The sequence below is a fragment of the Leptonotus elevatus genome, chromosome 18 (genome assembly GCF_054856555.1).
Source record: "Leptonotus elevatus isolate MCC_2025b chromosome 18, RoL_Lele_1.0, whole genome shotgun sequence".
In the NCBI taxonomy this organism is placed as follows: Eukaryota; Metazoa; Chordata; class Actinopteri; order Syngnathiformes; family Syngnathidae; genus Leptonotus; species Leptonotus elevatus.
The window spans coordinates 16,589,633-16,600,714 of record NC_141256.1 but is presented as its reverse complement, the minus strand read 5'-3'; the positions used below and the strand labels follow the sequence as shown (position 1 = coordinate 16,600,714).

General features: G+C 39.4%; 1 protein-coding gene and 1 non-coding gene across 6 annotated transcripts in view; both read left to right on the top strand.

Annotated features, from left to right (window-relative positions):
• Positions 1-303: 303 nt before the first annotated feature.
• trnal-cag (transfer RNA leucine (anticodon CAG)) lies at positions 304-386 on the top strand. Its single transcript has one exon. It is a non-coding gene; the product is annotated as a tRNA-Leu (tRNA).
• Positions 387-761: 375 nt separating this feature from the next.
• LOC147158923 (uncharacterized) overlaps positions 762-11,082 on the top strand; it is a 36,216-nt gene continuing 25,895 nt past the window's right edge. For 3 of the 5 annotated variants that reach the window (XR_015090998.1, XM_086061838.1, XM_086061834.1), the window contains exons 1-4: positions 763-809; positions 1,195-1,274; positions 8,235-8,374; positions 9,143-9,234. The gene's annotated coding sequence lies outside the window, so the exon portion shown is untranslated. Of the gene's footprint in view, positions 810-1,194; positions 1,275-5,830; positions 5,938-8,234; positions 8,375-9,142; positions 9,235-11,082 lie in introns of all 5 variants that reach the window. The other 2 variants (XM_086061835.1, XM_086061836.1) reach the window with 2 other exon arrangements.

Genomic DNA, 11,082 nt, shown 5'->3' with positions numbered 1-11,082 from the left:
CCTTCGTGTAGACAGCGTGGTCAATATGAGGCTGGAGCGCCTTTGATTTGTATGCTCCGAGTAGACAAGTGGTCAATAGGGCCCGTCCATTCCCACAGCTGGAGTATAGAAATGCGCTTATATGGAATCACTGTAATACATGGCGGCCCACATATCAGGATGCAAGCAGTACAAATCTGTCCAAAGGGGATTGACATGCTGGATAATAACAAAGTACAAATATTTCTTTTTTCAAACACTTTTCCGCTTTGGTGATGATTATTAACTGATAAAATATAAAATATGTGGACCTTTTGACTACATGTCAGGATGGCCGAGCGGTCTAAGGCGCTACGTTCAGGTCGTAGTCTACTCTGTAGGCGTGGGTTCGAATCCCACTTCTGACAACTACGTTTTCTTGCTAACCATATTGTTGTTTACGATGCATTTAGATTACTACTAATATTAATCAGTAATGTTTTACAATTTGAACAAATAATTACCTTTTAAGTGACTGAAGGTAACAACTGTGGTTTCACATTGAGAATCACAATCACAACTCTGCATTGACAATCAAACCGCAGATGAGTTCAATTCATCCAAATGTCCTCCGTTTTATTCAAGGTAGTTTTAAGTGAATCATATATCGTATTGTCTCCATTTGTATCCTTTTTTTGGTACCTCATGTCGATGACGACTAACGGTAGTGACTGAATCCTTCTTCCACCAATGAGCGTGAAGAATCTCGCAGATCAGAATTGGACCAATCACTGACGAGAAATATTTTGCGCGGGTGGATCTAAACACGGAAGTGTAGAACGTCAGCGCCCGTGAGTTATATTTCACATTTGTAGCTTATCATTCAGTGTTGTTTTATCTGTTATTTACTTTTTGGACCATAAGAGGTTGTTTTAATCAATAATAATTATGCCAGTGAGGGTAACATCTCTCTTACTGGCAATTCTGTCAAAATGCATTATGAAAGTGCCAGTAAGTAAAAGCAAAGCTGCCAAGTTTTTTCACGTTGAAAGTCAAGAGAGCTTAAGAGTTGGTGATGCACAGGAAAGATAATTAGCATATTTACGGCAAAAAAACCTTGATCCTATCATAGCTACGACAGGATTTTGCTATCAGTTTATGCAGTGTGAAATATTGAAACAGATGCTAAACACTGATACACGCTACGAATGTAAGTAAATTATGCAAGTTTTGCAGATTTCATCAGCAAAGAGTTGACGCTGGCTTCCTCAAGTTCCTGTGCTGCAAAAGGAGGAAGGGATGTGCATCACCTACAGGTGAAGGTTCAGTAACCTCAATCACATATCCAGGCATTTTTTGTGATGACTTTTTTGGCCAGAGTGGACCTGACAGTGGAAATTTCCTTTTTTGTTGTTGTTGTTGTTAAGAACCATGGCAGAAACAGGTTGCGCTCTGTCCATCCATCACGTCCTAGCATGACACTTTTTCATTAGCGCAAAGTGCTCCAGAGTGACAGTATGCAATATAATTCAGACCATTGAAACAATGGAAGCTGTTTTACGGAGCTGGAACCTTTGATTTGGATTTGGTGTCTCAGTTTAGCCTTTGATAGATATTTTGCCAACACCAAAGTGGTGTCTTCCAAATCATCTTTGCTTTTTAAAAGCAATGGATAATGTCAATAATTTGTTCCAGTGTATCACATCTGGAGCAGTTTTATATTTAATATTTATATAAAAATACGGCAAAAACAAAACAGAGATGGTGATTATTAAGAGTACAGATATATTTTGCTGTTGTTGAATAGAGGTTTAGCTCAGTTTTTGCTCATGTCAACATCAAATCGGTGACATTTTGTTGTTTTTTGTCGACGGTGTGAGGGGGCGGGGCGGGGCAGGAGTGACATGATGCTACATTCAAATCTTGCTAGCAGCTTCATCTTTACCTTTTAAGTAGAAATCAGCATCACACCAAAACAAAACAAACAGATCATGGCTGACCAAAGAAATATTAGAACCTCAACATAATAAAACACGTTTTCATCGGTGGTTTGGCTGTGTGACAGGATTCTCCATTTGTGCCACCGCAGCAAAATCGCCCTGTGTGACGGATTCCTCAAATTTCCCCCGCTTAGCGTCATTTGCATAAACGTGAGAAGCGCGACATCCATCTTGAAGTCGTCCTTCTTCAATTGATATTTGAAATTCTGCCATGCAGACTAACGGCCCGTAAATGCAGCCTTTGCACTTTACCCGGCTAAACGCGCAACTCTAATCCTATTAAAGGAGGGTGGGAGAAATGTTCCAGAAAGGGCGTTTGTTAGTATTCATAGATCACAGTTCCGGAGATCGACTCTTACTTTTAGGGAAGGACTGATGATGTTAATAGAGACTTCTGAACTGCTGACAACTCCCGAGGGGCAGAACTTCTTTTTTCTCTCCAGGCAATCAATTACGCCTGCACAGTAATCTTTCCAATCCTTCTTTTTTTCCTGTTGTGGTGCAGGTGCAACTCTCGGACTGATTGTGAAAGTAAAGTCTTGGCGGGGACGTCGTGGGGACGTTAACGAGCGTCATTTTTGGCGAGATCCCTTCGAGGATAACGGGTCTTGCCAAAAATGACGGTATGGCACGTACAGTGGTTGTAAAAAGTCTGCACACCCCTTTTCAGAAGCCAGGTTTTTGTGACGTATGCTAATTGGATGCTACACTCTAAAAACAGTTGGGTAAAAAATAACCCAACAATGGGTCAACAAATAGACCGATCATCTACTTGTGTCAATTTGACCCAATTTTCTGGGTTGTTTTGTACCAAAAAAAAAGGGTCTTTTTGTATCACACAACCCATAAAGTTGGGTCAGATCCTCTACTTGGGTTAATTTGATCCAACCTTCTGGGTTGTTTTGACAAAAGAAGAGGCCATTTTGTATAAAACAAACCAGAAAATGAGGTCAAATTAACCCCTAGAGTGGATTGGTTAATTTTTTATTATCTATAATTCACTTTGAAAACAGTTGGGTCAAAAGTAACCCAATTATGGATAAAAAATGGACATATCCACTTTATGGGTCAATTTGACCCAACTTTCTGGGTTGTTTCATACAAAATGACCCAATTTTGTGACCCAGGTAAAGGATCTGGCCATTATTTATTCATTGTTTTACATTAAAAGACCAATTTCTTGACTCAAATGTAGAGGATTGGTCCATGTTTTGCCCCAACTGTTTGTAGAGTGTTGGGTTACTTTTGACCCAATTGTTTTTAGAGTGTAATTGTCCAATACAAACATCCACAGCAATGAATGAGTTACTCCAGGTTTGACGATGGCGGCAGTTTGTTTACATTATGCGCGACGGTGAGACTGCAAGTTGGTGGTTTATTCACAGTAGCCACCTGATGACCTTTTGCTAACGGTTATTAATATACGAGTGACGGACAGCAGAGTTGAGGTCTTCCCCGACTGTGTGGCTAATCACCTCGTCAGCCTCCACACGTCTTCCGTCCTCCCCCTCCCGTCCGTCCTCATTCGTTTTCCGCCTCCTCGTCTTCATTAAGCGCTCGCTGAAGGCCGCGAGTTCACCACATCGCGGGAGAAAACAAAAAAACGTCATTTGACTGATGGTAGATCCGCGACCTGCGTTAAAAAAAACTGTTGCTTGCTAAATCAACATAGGAGCTTAAGATGAGGAGTTTTGGAAATATTGCATATTTCAACCCAAATACCGAAAACCCCCCAAAAATTGACACCTCCACCATGAAAAGGTTTATAATTGCTTATAGATGCCAGCAAAGCACTACTTTTGTCCAGATGAAACGCCTCAGCTCATGGTTCCTTGGCAACAATATGCCACAAGATGGTGGTAAAGCACTACTTTTGGCTTAATGAAGCTCCTCAACCGACTTCATCATAGTTCCATGGCACCAAGAGGCCACAAGATGGTGCCAAAGTAATACTTTTATTGCCATTGTATTTGAAATTTGTAGATAATTCTGTGCTATATATATTTTTTTTTATAAATTAGAAGCACGTAACCAAACTTTTTTTTTTTTTTAACTAAAATGAATTCATGGCATTTCAATTCATATCAATCTATTTTTTTTAATCTATTTTCATATTAATCTATTTTATTTGATAAGCAAGTATTGTTACAAAGTTGGTCATAAAATGAATTCCACGGCTGTATTTTCCTTTTTACCACGATACTTCTGCCTCAATTGCTACATTTTCATGCATGTTGAGACAAACCCTTCGTCGAGAGAATATTTATAAGTAACGATTTCTAAATACAATTGCTCTCCTCTACTTGAAATGGAACCAAAATCCCACAATATTTATAGTTGGCTATCAGATCATCTATTTGATAAGATGTTATCAGCGCAGCTAATGAACGCGGACGTTGAATTATTCATGCCGCAAACTCCCAACGCGGCACGCTAATAATTAGAAGGCGGCGTTTCTTTCTTCCGTTGTATTCTAATTTGAGCACGGGAGTGTTGATGCGATGAAGGACAGGGGGTGAGCGTGGGGGAGACAGAGAAGGGGGGGGGGTGGTGTTTGGGGGCGTTGACGCGAGGTAAACCCGCTAAAGCGATTAAGCCACTTAAATGCAAATTCAAACGCATTCCACTGACACGGCGGGTCGGCGCTTTCATCGAGTCAAATTGTGCTTTGTAAAAACTCGTCCTTTCTCAACCTTTTTGCTAAGTTCTCCTTTGTTGTGTTAGGCGAGAGAAAACGCCTTGATTAGCCGCAGCAACGAGATCGTCCTCGGGAAAAAGTTCACTTGTCCCACCAGAGAGTTGAAAGTTGTCTGAAAGTTGTCGGAATAGCGCTTCTTACGATTGTCCGTGAATCAGCTAAATTGATGATAGCGGCAGGCGGCCATTTGCTTCTTTTATATGGAGCACCAAAACGGCCAAAATGAAAAATAAATAAATGAATTCAAGTGAAAATATCAACCATTGAAAGGCAGTTTGCAACAGTGGGAGCCCAACCCAAGACATGCTTAGGACCGCCCCCTCATTTGAATAACGTTTCGACCTGACAGCATCATGCAGCATGAAATAAATAAATGTGAAAGCAGAGCGTTTTAATTCTATTTATATATACATTTTTGTATTTATTTTTAAATTTATTTTTATTCTTTGAATCTCATTTTTTTTTTTTTTTTACTTTTATCTATTTATTTATTTAGGGAGAAATATATATTCTGTTGTTTTTATTTCCATAATTTTTTTGTATTTAATTTTTGAATTATTTTTTATATCCGTTTTTATTTTCACTTTTATTAATTTTAGTCATTTATTTATTTTTGAATTTTGGCAGTTTTGGTCTTCCATACTTTCACGATAGACAAGTAAGTCCCAATTTGGAATTGCACATCCTTGGTGTAGTACCAAATTGCGCCACAACATGTCACCAAGAAGCACTGAGCTTTCCGATCATCTGAAAATGTCATCATCTGATCGGGGCTAGCCATTACAATCTTTAGTTGTCTTTAATTTGACGTCTCAGGTTGACACAAAATTTTGATTAGGACTGACAAATACGCTTGACCTCAGAAAATTGAAAACGGTGCTAAGAAATACTTTGAAATGTTTTGACGTGGTCTATCTGTAGATGTTCCCCCGACGTGATAAACAGCTCTTCACTGTAATCTCGTTAATTCTCGCTGTTGACGTGCTCGGGGGCGCCGTGGCAACCCGCTTAATCGGGCCCCATCCCGTCGTGCCCTTTTTGCGCCCCGGCCTGCGCTAAGCGTGGCTTAATTGAGGCGCGAGGGCGCTCACACCTGCATGCAAATGCCTTCTCGTATATCACGTCGGTGTTGCGGGGGTGATGAACTCAGTTTTTTTTTCTTCTGTTTTTATAGAGCTTTGTAATTGTGCGCCAGTTAACCACGGAGGTGACGGTCGCTCAAACAGCCATTTGGGAGGGAAGCGGTGACCTACATTGACGAATGTAGCTGCTTTTTACTTGGTGAAATTATATTCATTTATTCCTATTTATTGTCTTCATTTTGCAATGTTAATCTTGGCATAATCACTTTCAGTACTGTTTGTAGATCCTGGATTCTTTTTTCGTCCAATCAGATTCCATCCTCTGTGTTGCCATGTCAATCTAATCTGCCCAGTGCCTTCAGATTTGTAGTGCTGTCTTAAGATCTATTAGTAAAGAGATTCTTAAAAAAAATAATTAAAAAAAAATCTAATTTGTTGATGACATCATCATGTTTCCCAAATCTGATTGGTTAGTCAGAGCAAACTTGTTCCAACCAACTTTGACGTGTAAAACAATTCCAACATATGAATACATTTGTGTACTTTAGTCAATCTGATGTATTTTAAATTACATTTTTAAAAACTTTTATTTGTCATATTATTAATGAAATATTGATGTACGCGGCACCACTGCTTGCTTGTATACAGCATTTTATATAACAATTTTGACTGGTATTGTGACCCGGGTATCAAATGCAGAGTTCGCCGCTGCCCTCGCTAAAGCATAAATTAGCAATAATAAGCACACCAAGCGCTCATTTTGTATTCAGTTGCAAGCGGCAGAATCATTACACACATTCATGCGTTATCTTATCAGTCGGCATTTAAATTGGCCAAAAAGCCATTTGAGCTTTCCTGCGTCGACGCGTGTGTGAATTGATGAGAAGGTCAGCGTCTTTTAGTGTCGCTGTCACAAGGCTCTTGCGTTAGACAAACTGGATTTGTAAATGAAGGAAATGAGCCACCGCCGTTTATTGTTCCGATTTAGAAAATGGCGAATAAATGTTCAAATGACTTTCCATACGGCGTGCGTAAGATTCAACGAGCCATGTGTGCAATGATCGATTAATGGACAATTCTGTCCATGGCCTTTGAGTTTATGCATGAATTCACGATGCGCAAACTGTTTCATTCTTACTGAATCTTCTTATAAGTGCAATATTTCTTCAGTTTTTTTTTTGTTGGAACAGATTAACGGACTTTCTATTCATTTCATTGGGGAAAGATGATTTGAGACAAATGTTTTGAGTTATGACTTTTGTTGCGCAACAAATTCAACTCATAAGTCAAGGCACTTCAAACAATAATCTACAAATATGTTTTAACTGCTCTTCTGTTGTTTCTTACAAAGTTGCACTTTTTTAATTTTGTCCGATTTATTGGCTGAGTGATTAAAAGCGAGTGCCTGAAGGTTTCAGCGTTTTGGCGGGACTGGACAATTAGACGAGTCCGTTAAGGAGCGGCTGCCGCGAATGGGCGAAATCAGCAGTGATGCAATCAGAGGAAAGTGGAGGAGCTTGTAGCGCGTTCGCTGGAAGGACGCAAATGAAATTACAGCCGGCTTGTGCGCGTTTCCCCCGACGACTCGTGATGACACGACGCTCGTCAACGACCGCAATCAGACGCCTCGAAGCTTGCCCACTGGCTTTCCTTGAGCAAATTGCCCTTTTTTTTTTCTTTTTTTTTTACACGAGCAATCTGTTAAAGACAAAGGAGATGTAAAAAAAAAAGTTGAATACAAATCCTATATTAGTTACAATGATAGTCATATTTTTTCTCTTAAAAGGAATCCCGACTGTAATGACAGGTATTATTTATCTGGTTGTAACTAACATAACTATGAGATTCGTTTTTCAAAAATCATTTCCAGTTTGTAGCAACTTTATCTGGACGTACGCCGCTATCGTTATTTATGTCGCAAAGCGCTCAGTGCCTCGTAGCGTTCCTAAAGGGACGATCCAAACTCTTGAATGCGTCTGGTGAATGACGAGAGCACGGCGTGGGGGAGGGCGACTCCACCGATCGCATGTTGTTTCTTTAGGAACGCTACGTGGCTTAACTTACTTTTTTGAAAGGCGTTTCACATTGCTCGGCAGAGAGCCAGCTGCCATTTTACGTCACAACGCACTGAATGCGTTGCGATGTAAGGAACAATGGTGGCAAATATCAATATAATATAATATTTTTTTTTTCTTAAATGACCTTTTGTTCTACAACATATGAAAGTGTTTTTCTCATAAATGACATTTTCACAATTTTGCAATTTTCTTGTAAAATGATATCTTCTTTTAAAAAAATGCCTCTTTTTTGCCTTTTATTCCCCCAAATTACTCTTTTCTTTCACAATATTACAACTTTTGTATTTTCTTTTGTTGTAATATTTAGAGAGAAAAAAATGTGTATAGGGGTATTACAGTTTTTGAAATGTTTAAATATTCACCATTTTTTAAACTGACATCTTATTCCCTTTTTTTTTTTACTCATTTCTTTGTGCAGCATCTGCCAGGCAGCGACCAATGAAATCCACTCATGAAGATTTACAAGGGATGACAAAGGATTTGTGTCCCGTCTGCGATTTATAACACTGCATGCTGCGTCAGGAGAAATTGAAGTGTTAAAGAAGAACACGTCAGACTGTAAGAGAGAATACTGCAGTTTGGGAGATTTTGTTTTTTTAATACAAAAACATAGCCATACTTATTTTATTTTTTTTATGACGAAAGTCACTGCCGTGATGAATAACAAACAGGATATAAACTGCAAGAGGACCAAAAACCTCATTTGAATCTTCATTATTGAAAGTGGTCCTCACGATGACGTCACCATGTGAACTCTGATTCCAAAAGCGAGACAATAACATGATTATCTTCCGCATTCGTAACTTGCAATAGTTTTTTCTACCGGCTCGCTCACAGAGTGTCATAAATGGAGCGTGAGTGAATAATAATTTTTTTTACGTCACGTCTTATCATGTATGCATGCAAATGTTCCGCAAGGTTGCTTAATCAGCGGAATACTTTGACCCTCCTTTCATGACATCAATCAAGGCAATCACGCCGCTCGCTAAAAGTCCCATTAAAAAGAAGGAGAAAAAAAGGAAAAGGGAAGAAGGAAAACATCATGATTTAATGCATGCTCATTTAAAGCAACATGTTAAAAAAAGTTTTTAAAAAAATCATATATATATATATATATATGTGTGTTATTTATTTATTTTATATTTTTATATTTATAGACTTTTTGAAGTTTATGATTAATGATCATGATTACCATATTAATAAAAAATAATCACAATTATCATTGCAGCCATAACCGTGCGGCCCTTAGCATAAGCTAGCATATTTAAGCTACACTACCGTATGTGGTTATTTATTCATCTCCACAAGGTGTATTTCTCTTTGTAGATCGGCCGTAAACCTCAACTGGGAGTGACGTGACCATCTTAAAGCCTCTTTTGGAAGATTTGTCCAGTATTTGGCAAACCGCTGCTTGTGAGGTGAGTTGAATCACTGCCGCCATACAGCGCTCGTTTCTCTCGCCCGCGCTCGCGCGTCAAAGCGACGACTCGTATTGTGGAGTCGCTCGTATCGGGAGGCACCTCTGAGCAATGTTTAAATCGCTTTTGTTTTCAGTCTCAGTTTTACAATCAACAGCTTGAAGTAAGCTCACTGTTGAAAGTATCTGAAGTTGATCTCGATCTGAGCGCGTTCTGCATCATGTCGATAAATGTCAACGTCTCCGTCGTCCGCCCCCGCGCAACCTGACTTATTGCCTTTTTATCTTCCCATAATCCCTGTTGCGACTAATGGGAACGGCCGATTCTCCACGAGAGGCCGCTTGTATTTCCGAGGAACGACATCATCCAATTCCCTGGGCGGGGCGTGGCCCACGCTTTCCAAAGCCGCTTTGAAAAGGGCAGCCATCCGAACGCCGATAAACAACATGCTCGGCTTTATTTGCGCCATCGCTCTTTCGGGGCTCGCTGACGGATTTGGCTCATCGTGTGAGCCGACGAGCGAAAGGATTTGGGCGGTCACGGCGTGTTGTTGTTATGAAGAGTCACTTTCGAAATGCTTTCATGTTTGCCATTGAAATGACTTGAAGTGACAGCCTCAAAAATCGCTTGATTGCTTTTCGCAGGTGGTTTTTGTTAGCCGCGCTGCTATCAATTTAAGCAAAAACATACTTTTTGCTTTATCACAACTGAATTTTTTTATTTTGGTTCTAATTGGGCGCATTTTAGTTTATTAAACTGATTTATTTTCCTCATTTAGTTTCGAAAATTGTAATTTTCACAGGATTAATTCATGATATTACGACATTTTTTTTCTACAAAAAAAGTCGTACGTAAGGATAAACAAAAAGTTTAAATTTTTTTACAAGGATTAAATTGTAATATTCTGAAAAAAAAAATCACACTTTTTTTAATGAATAAAGTTGGCATTGAAAAAAAGAAAGCACATAGCAAAACAAAAAACAAAAACAAGTGACGTCAAAAACTTTCGGGATTCTCATAAAACAAGGAATGACTGTTGAGGCACTTCCACGCTCCAATGCAAAAACCCGTCCAAATTCTTTCCCGATGAGCTCAATTAACGTGTTAAGAGTGCCGTCTCTAAACTCCAAAGCGCTGCCATCCCGAGAGAGCGCGCTCAAACTTTTGAGGCCGCCAAGTTGTTAAAGTTGGCCTCCCGCTGGACGCCAGCAGGCCAAACATCAAACACGCTTCCACGTTTTGGTCTGCCAACATTCAAGTTGCTTTAAAAAAAAATAATAATAATATTTTTTTTTTTAGGGGAAGCAAAAGTGCCTACGAGAGATAATTGTGCGATCATTGGGGAGAATGTTGCAGCAGTCAACTGAGCTCTCAGGCGATCGTTTATTCACAAACATTTGGATCGTCTCTTATTTGACAGAACTTGCTAAACTGTACCCGGGATGTCAAACACATTTTTGTGACAGGCCACGTTGTACTTTCTCAACGTCATTATTTATTACTAGGGGCGTCAAAATGAGTGTGTTCATTTAAAGTTCCTTTAACGCCACTCATTCCAGGTCGCAACACAGCAGACATGTCCACATCAAAATTTAGCAGTAAGAAATTGAATAATAATGCATATATTTGTGGAGACTGGGGTCAAGTTGAATTAGAAAAATGCACTGAGCTGTCACCAATGTCTTACAAATGCAATTATGCCAACTAGTGGCAGAAAAATGACCTAATCACAAATCTATATCACACTCTTTTTGACAGAACAGTACATCACACTGACACACTGAGGGCACCACAATTTATGGACTGTTTTATGAGAACTCTAAAGACATTTATTTTTAGCAGAACCTA